Source organism: Pavona decussata, unplaced genomic scaffold (genome assembly GCF_977016875.1).
Source record: "Pavona decussata unplaced genomic scaffold, jaPavDecu1.1 SCAFFOLD_228, whole genome shotgun sequence".
Classification (NCBI taxonomy): Eukaryota; Metazoa; Cnidaria; class Anthozoa; order Scleractinia; family Agariciidae; genus Pavona; species Pavona decussata.
Genome location: NW_028145633.1, coordinates 93,787 through 102,968, shown reverse-complemented (window position 1 = coordinate 102,968; position 9,182 = coordinate 93,787). Strand labels below are relative to the sequence as shown.

Sequence of the window (9,182 nt, the reverse complement as noted above, 5' to 3'; positions counted from 1 at the left end):
CTGCGTTTTGCCATATTCAATCGCAGTGAAAAGTTATAGAGCATTTTCGATGAAAAAAATGTGGAGTAATCGCACAAAAATCGCTCTTGGAGAAAAAACATTTCGAAAGAAAAAATTCGCAGAAATATTTTTGTTGTTTATATGTTAAACTAGTTACTGTCCAAATTTGAAGGCAAACGAACAAATTCCTTTTGAGTTTTAGGTCTTTGAAGTGGCTCCTCCAAGTGAAAAATATTTATTCGAGAAAACAGCGCTACAATTTCGGCAATTCATTTTATTTCGAAATTATTGGTTTAGTTGGATTAATTTGATAAAAGGGTTCAGGTATCTACAGTTTAAACCGGACGTGCTAGATCGCTTGGACGCGAGACACCTCTGAAGACACCTCTGAAGGTACCAGGTAACCTTAATCTATAGCGAGTCAAATTTTGGATGAAGCAAAAGAACTGCAAACAATTAGGCAAAACGACTAAGGTATTGCACCATCTACGATCATTGCCAGTTTCTCTTCAGTGGAAAGATTAAAAAACAAGCCCCGTAAATCATGTTTGTTTGCTTTTCCGTTTTTGTTTGTCGTTCCGAATTCCCCACGATAAATAATGCAAGAATAATGCCTAAAGATTTACAGTTGAAACTCAAGATTGATACTGGAGAGGGGAGGAACGTGAAGGCAAGGTAAAACTTAGCATTGAATCTTCCCAAGAGTTTTGGCGACGATTGTAGTTTGGTTCTGTAGCCAAACTACTGGTGGCGTCACGCACGTTATGGCACTTAACAGTCACGCAACATCACGCAGACCGATTCAAGCGGGGAATGCAGTGTATCTTGCTGAATCACAATAGCTCAGATCCACCGTCAGATGATGACCACATTTTATTTTCAAGCGATAGCTTACGCACTCTTTGTTTTGCGCGCATATTCCACGATCACTTCAATAGTTATAACAACTTATGGTCCGGTCAGTGGGTCAATAACTAACTTGCCAGCCATGGAACAAGACTGTTAAAAGCTACCTAGGAATCCCATTTTCTAAGGCGGAACGATTCTAAATACCCAGCTGACCACCGGACAAGTGGACTTCAACGCTACAAACAAACGAAACTAACAAGATCTGCCCTCAAATTGTAGGCCCACCGGCCGGCTGAACAAACGCCCTCTGATAAGTGAGGACTGTCTAAAGCTTAACGTGTTCATCCCTGCAAATGCAACCAACAGCTCAGCCTTTGCGGTTATGCTGTGTATTCATGGTGGAGGTTTTATTAGTGGAGACACTACATTGTATGAGGGTGGATTGCTTGAGACCGAAGGGGACGTCATTGTTGTTGTAGCTGCCTATCGACTGGGTGCCCTTTGATTCCTCATCTTTAAAGGAGACAGTCTGAGCGGAAACTATGGTGTGATGCATCAGATAGCGCCATGACGTGGGTGAATCAAACTATTGCAAGCCTAGATTATTGAAAATATTGCAGTGCAAGAAATAGCGGTTCCTTTTTGTAGTTTAACCCTTGGTCACGAACTGAATCTCAACTCTTGTTACTTTAGGTGATCGTTTTGTAACACTACGGATGTTTGCAATTGTTTGTGTGACCTTTGGAGAACCTAAAAGACCAAACGTTCGGTAAACAGACTTTAAGAGGATGTATTAAAACGATTGATTGCTTCATACCATTCGAAAGACGGTAAAAACCTTTTTCAAGTATATATAAAGAGCATTCCCTCTCCCACCACCAACTAAATCCGCCCCCTGATATTTTCTCAAAAATGCAGGTCTTGCAGAATACGGAATACCACAATGATGTCGGACTGCTCAATTAGATATCTTAGGAGTGTGACATAAGATTAGAAATACATTCAATATATTGGACATTTCATTGTGTCAAACTCACAGTTTTGGTTGCATGGATAGGATAGAATATATAAGCAATACTGTGCGTGTAGTGCACTGGTTTAGTCTTTCAGCCAAGGCTTGGTGATTAACATTGATTACCTATTCCTTTCCGTTTGACTTATCTCTGTATGGGCCTGTTCAATATTGCGCTGGTTGATACTGTAATCTTCAGAACCCAGTAAGTCAATCAGTTATGCTATCTAGAGACGAAGAGCTGTAATTTTTAGCCCCAATAAGTTCTTTTGGGATAAAAAAAGACCCCTGTTGAACCACGACCGACGATTGTGAAAATATACCCTTGCCACCCACCCACCCCTTATCCACCATCCAACCTTAAAAAGGAACAGTACAAAAATATTTCTACCCCTCACTCCTCCCCCACCCCCCAGAATCTATATTCCTAAAATTAAAGAGTTGGTATATTAAAAATTTTATACAACTAAAAAAATCTTCGCTCGCATCTTTCCTTGGATAACGTAGAACTACATGAATACCCTAATCGCCCGAGTTTCAGATATAAACAAACAGGGGAGACATAATTTCTCATGACCTTGGTATTTCTTTCAAAAACCTTAGACAACCACAAGATGATAGCAAAAATTTATAACGATAGGCCGACAACAACAAAGACTATGAGGAATGCATACACTGTTGTTAGTTCCTCGACATTCCAGAAATATGGAGAACGTAACCTTTCAAATCATGAAAGGACTTTTAACAATCTCAGAAGAGATTTAGCTAAAACTGGTGGCTGATGCGAGATACTAAAATACTGTCTAAGTCTCCTGCAAAAATTGGCTTGGTTGGTTGATGGTAAACAGACGTCCTAAAATGAATTCTTAAATCTTCCAAAAACAATTTCGGTCTACAAATTTCAATTTTTAAGCTAAAAACGCTATTTGCGAATTCGGAGAAACAGAAATCGTATCGCAAAATTTTCAGTTTTCATCGAAACATTAAAGAACATACATTTTTTAATGTTTCTTTCCCTTTCCTTTTCCCTCTCTTTAAATTTATTAGAAAATACTTTTGGTGTGAATGACAAACACCGAGCGAGTGACTGAACAGTCTGTGAAAGCCAACAAACTCTTTGGCTTTGTGCGCCGAGCTTCTAGGTACACCTAAAGCACCCAAACGTTCTATTTTCCGGTGACATCTCGGCTACGCAACCCGAGTATGGTCGCCATAATCCTTTGGCCTACTAAAGCATATTTCCCAGCTTGATGTTTCAGCTTTTAAAAAAAATCGTAGTTAAACGGTTTAGTGGTGGTATGAAATTAATATTTTCATTTCTGGTCAGGAATTGTTCTGTAATTTGTTTTCTTAGCGTATTGAATTTGTAGTGTTGCGTTTTCAGGTGCGTAGTGCAGAAGAACGATCCCAGAACAATAAAAACATACTGCTAACTGGTCCGCTCTGAAAAGGAGCATTCTGATTGGCTCCCTGAGCCGTCCGAATTTTCCTATCCGGACCGCTAAGATGGACTGCCCGCGTTACAACGTAGGTTTGAAAGAAAATGTTTAAAATTTTGACAAAAACAAAGCAAAAATGTTTTAAATTAAACTTATTAAGTAGGGACTATTCAAACCATTGCGTCAGAGTTTTAATATGAGATTGATGCATTTTATTATCCAGACGAACAACACAAACAAGTTTCACGTAATATGTCAAAAACGAGGGCGAGTGCTTTATCACGGGTTCCAAATACTGAGAAACAGATGAAAGCACGAGGCCGCAGGCCGAGTGCTTTCATCTGTTTCGAGGTATTTGGAACCCGTGATAAAGCACGAAGCCCGAGTTTTTGACATGTCTTTTCAAATGAAACAATAAGAAATTAATCTCATTAAAATGCAAATGTTTGATCTCAGATGAAAAACATGTTTCATCTCAGATGAAAACCTGGTGGTGTTTTATCTGGTGTTTCACTGGGGTATCAAGATTCATCCACCTGACCGAAATGGAGGTCATTTATTGGCTTTTGACTGCATGAATTATTAATGAGTTTGAGAAGTGGACTTGAAAGCAGCAAGGAGAACGCCTTTATAATAAAAAACCTTCATGAAATAGTTCGTTCGGTCTTTATGGGACAATACTGGTCTCGTCCTTTGTTTTCGTTGTTGTTTTTTGTTTGTCCGTTTTGTTTTTGTTTTTGCAAGTTTAGGTTTGAAAGAAAAAAATAAAAAAATCGACCAATATTTTCCCAATGTGATCTCACTCTAGTTCAGTAACGTATGCATACAAAACGTATTTTTTTGGCCAAATCTCTCAATAACAGGAACGTAACCTCCCTCAGTGAAATTCGTGCGCCAAGCTTTATGCACTTTTGCAAATACTTTTATTTTCCGTAACTCCGCAATACCGCGCGCACACAACAATAAATCCTTTAATCTACAACTAATGTCCCGTTCACACCAAGGCTAAACGCGTTTAAAAGCTGTTTAGTTAAACACAGTTTAAAATTGTTTTCTTCATAAAAGTTCCTTTCGTATTTTTGTCGACTGCCGATTTAACACCAATGAAATCTAAAGTTAAAGTTTACTTGAATCCTATGACAAAGACAATGGTTCAGAATTCTGATACCAATTTTCATTGTGTTAAACCTGATTTACTTAAACATGTTTTGCTGGTGTGAATGGCACTTAGAATACGTGACAAGGCGAAAAGTCATCCTGTCTTAGTAATCCCGTAATGCTGGATACACTGGCGATAAATCAACGAACGAGAGAGTTTTCCCGCTATTTGTAAATGAAAACCCTTTTCTCGCCTTGTTTTGATAGACCTCCTATTGGATAAACATCAGACATGGATAAGTCGTATTCCATTCCTCTGTGCTTTTCTTACAGGAGCATGACCGTCTAGCCAAGATTGGCCAGAAAACAGACAATTTGGAGCAAGAAGTACATTCCTGACGGTTGGCGTATAACTCTCCAGCTATCAATTATCAATAGATATATTGACTTCTCCCTCTACCCATTCGCACTCTGAGTGATTGGAATTTTATACCCAGGTGGGAGGGAAGGGGTGAGGGGGGTAGGGGCAGCAGGGTTTTCAGAGTATAAAAGTCAAGCAAGGGGTCTTATTAGTAGGCCCGGATGTTGGACACAACAAAGTCTCATTAGGCGAAAACTGAAAGCTAACGCCAAAAACGTCCAGCGACCCAGTCTGCAGCCCCCCTCCCCCCAGAAGTATGTTGATGGCATAAAAACCCTTAGAAAAGTTCTTGCCAAAATGTGTTCCACCCTCCCTTCCCCAAGCAATAAAAGCCCTCCAGAAAATTTCTTACCCCAAAAAGTTCATGATCTCTTATTAAATGGCCCCTTCCCGTCACTAATATAAATGACACCTTCCAATCCCCGAAATTTCTTCCCGTGATTTTATATTAGTCTGCAAGAGCACATGCCTCGGGATGAAAGACGGAAAAGGCGCGTGCTCTTTCAGGCAAGAGATTTGTGTTCATTTTGGAATAGTATATGACATTCCGTACTGGGTTCCACCTCCAATGTTTTTGACTTCGTTGGTTCAGATATATTTTCTTAGACCAGGACATCATTATAAAGCGTTGCTCAACAATTGTTGAGCGATGGCGAAACTTCTTGGGTCCATCGTGAATTCCCTGATGTATGTTATAGCCGCCGCTCAACATGTCGCACCTTGATACATGTATGTTTTCAGTCTGTGACACAGGCATTTTCGGAAGATAGGAAATCCGAGATCTCCCAACTAAAGAGATGTCTGGTCTTGTTGGCTCCATTATAAATTGACAATGGTTTCCATTGGCCACTCAACACATTCCGCATTGATAGATGTATGTTTCAGTCAGTGGCACAGGCGTACGGGAAAGAAAAGAAAGTGAATCTTAGTTCTCCCAATTGGACCAAACTTGCACGTGCACGTTGTTGAACCAAATAGAGCCATGGTCTATTTTGTTTAACAACGCACAACTCGTTGATATATTTGATACATCACTTTAACAAAGTGCAAAATGTTGAATAGCCTGTTTTCAACAAGCAACATCTCGTGATACACCGCTTAGCATTCGTACGACAATCTTGTGTCATTGGCTTAACAATTTGATGGCCGTAAAGTGGGGTTCCATTTTGGTATTGAATTTCAGCTTATATCTTATATTTTTATATTGAAATATTGATATCTGGTGTACTGTTAGCAGACTTCACTGGAAGTGCGTTCTTCTGCCATATTTATTATCGGTTTCAGAAAACAGAGGGAGGGTTGGGGCGAGTTAAAGTGGCTTCCTTTTTTTACTCGCCCCAGTTCACGTTCAGTTTTTCATAATAAGTAAAAACCAAATTGATAGAGCTGGGTAAAATAGGTCCTGGCTCTGGTAAGGCACAAAGAGCAGCTTCGAGTTTGTCTCTAATAGAGTGTATTATGAATTAATAGTTGTAACAGTTTAGTTTGCAATGAGGTAGATTAGAAAAAGTGGAGATTTCATTCCTTAATTTATATTAGAGATGAAAAACTCGTCTCAATACGGAACTCCTGTCTGGCAATAATTTGGTGAACTGAAGGTTACCACTTCACAGATTTATTCTCCCATTTTTGTCATAAATTCATTGAGTGACAAAATCAACTGAGAGGTGCTTTTAGAATTTCCCTCTTTTAACAAGCTTTGATTACGTCTTCGTACATCCTTGTTCTGATGTTAAAATTTTAAAGATTTGGATTACCAAATTGAAATTTGAGAACATAAATTTTTGTACTTGTTTTAACATGTTGGAAAATGGTGTTCTCGTAAAAATGGCCGGTTCGGATTCCAGGCTCATAGTTCGTGGAACACAATGCTGAAAGACCGAATACATTTGATACGAGTTCGTTGTCTAATTCCACTTGTTTGTAAACTATGTAGTAGTAATAAAAATTCCATTAACCCTTTAACCCCTTCTATCAAAGAACCGGCAAATTCTCCTATCTTGTCCCCATAATTTTCTTATAAAAGTACTGGGGAGAAGTTATTAAAATATCAAGAAAATTCACCTTGGGCGATCATGTCCTTAATTCTCATGACCTCAGGGGTTGAATAAGCATTGATATTATAAGGAGAAATTTGATGCTGATCACTGTTAGGGCTTAAAGGGTTAAGTTTGAGCGTTTTTCAATTGAGTGTCGTAAAACGAAAAGCAAAGCAATTACTTTGACCAATCACAAAAGACGTAAAAAGTGCAATGAACCAATCAGAACTCGAAGCAAATGCACGTAACCGACGCTAAGCGCGGCAAAACGTGCGCAAGTAAGGCACGATTGGTTTTGGTCTTCCTTCTCATTGGTTTAAAAAGTGGCGCGAGTTTTTCTAACCAATCACAGAGCGTGGTAAAGAAAAACCAAAGCAAACGCGAAGTTACTTTCGATGCTCAATTGAAAACCGCTCTATTCCAGATATTGAACTTGTAGAGAGCAAGGTCGGGCAGCGCCAAATTGAAAGATGCATTAAAAACGAGGCAAGACTAGACCACTTTTTTTAGACTCCCTTCGTGTCTTTCCCTACCTTTGCTCTCCGCAATGGCCGCTTTCACATGATAACTTCTCTGGAGTAATAAACCGTCCGAAAAATCATTCCTCTAAGAGTGAACGCGGCACTTGGCAATTTCGTGCCCACAGTCCTCAGGCTTTTTGGTCAGCGCTTGGTCACCAGGAGAGAGACTGGGGATCTTTAATTTCATTAACACAGGATTTCTGCGTTAAAACAATGTAAGCCGTTATGGTATAGCCAAGCGAAAAACAAACAAATTGCCGCATTCTCCAGAGGGTCTCCTGGCTACCAACCGCTGGCCAAAGAGCCTGAGGACTCTGGGTACGAGATTGGGCACTTTGTTATTGCAGAGTCCTTGCTCTTGGAGGGATAGTTTGTCCGGAGATACATGTAAATAGACACATATAAGAGGACTGATAAAATCAGGCGAATTGCCCGTCTAAATTATAAGCTGACCCGTTCAGTTACAGATGAGTAATAGCATGTTGAAGATAGACAATCTACCAGACGAGCAGGAAGAAATAGTCCAACATGCGTGTGTTATTTTCCGCACTAAATTATTAATATGTATAATATGAACGGATCCTTTACAATCGTAATAGGTTTTTTTTTCACCTTTTAGAGCAGAGGGATTCAGGAAACCGCTAGGGCGTGTGTATGAGTTTGATAATAAAGTAATTGTATATTTTAAAAAGCTTAGTGTGTTGTTCAACATTTCCATTTTTATCATCCCGTGTATAGCCTCGTTAAAAGCAGAAGGTGTTTGAGTGGTGTACATATATGGTTTTGTAAATATACCCTTTCAGGCGAGTGGTATATATCACCCAATGAGAACATTTAAGCAAAATATTTAAAAACCTTTTGTCTCATCTGTTTCTCGGATCGTTTTGTGCCCTTTTGAAGATATGTTTGTGTAAGCTAATGGAGTATGATCTGTTCGAATGTTTTTAGCTGAAACTTCAGGAAATGGAATATTATTTCCCGAATTTGCGAGCTGCTGTTGGCTTTTCAAAAATGCTAACTGATCTTTTTTTCGCTTTTTTAACGATGCATCTGCCCCCCAGCTTCGAATTAGCTTTCTCGTGTTACGAAATTTTGAGCTGCCATTTTGCCAAAGAAAACTTGAGGTTTTTAACAACTATATCCGAAATTCTCAGGCGATGATTTACCCTGTTGAAATAAATAAAAATAAAGTTTATTGGTTGATAACGCCTGATGCCGAAAAAGAGAACACCCAGCCCGAAAATGGGTAAGTCCACGAAGAAACAAATTTCACTACGTCTTAAGAAAGGAGGGTTTTTTGACAGTAACACTGATGATACCCAACTTTATAGTAAAATCAATAATACGCACTTTCTTGCTCGTATGTGAGGAAACTCGACCACCCTTTTTTTGAGAAGAAATTCACCTTATTCTCCTCCATTAGACTACACTGTGAAACAGTACGATTACTGTTATTATTTTTTCTGGGAGATTGGGGGTGGGGGCGGGGGGAGGGAGGAAAATGGGGACTTGATTGCCAAAATTGGGCAGTTCTGAAACAAAACCATTTTTAAAAAAAAGGCATGTGAAACTACTGTGGAGTTTAAGTTTCTTCATTTAATTTTATAGCAAATTTAGGTACTGTAAAAGCTCTAGGAATTAATTTTTGTGTATGACATCCCGTGCAGAAACCATGTCTGTGATATCAAAACCTTAGAAAAGTGACGTATTTAAGAAGGATCCAGTGAGGATGTTTTATTTGCAAATCGAGTTTGCTGCCAAGGGGAGTTAAACCATGAACAAAAAGAAAAAATATATATAATT

General features: G+C 39.1%; 1 pseudogene; it reads left to right on the top strand.

Annotated features, from left to right (window-relative positions):
• Positions 1–789: 789 nt before the first annotated feature.
• LOC146458775 (carboxylesterase 1E-like) lies at positions 790–1,458 on the top strand (annotated as a pseudogene).
• The last annotated feature ends 7,724 nt before the right edge of the window (positions 1,459–9,182 follow it).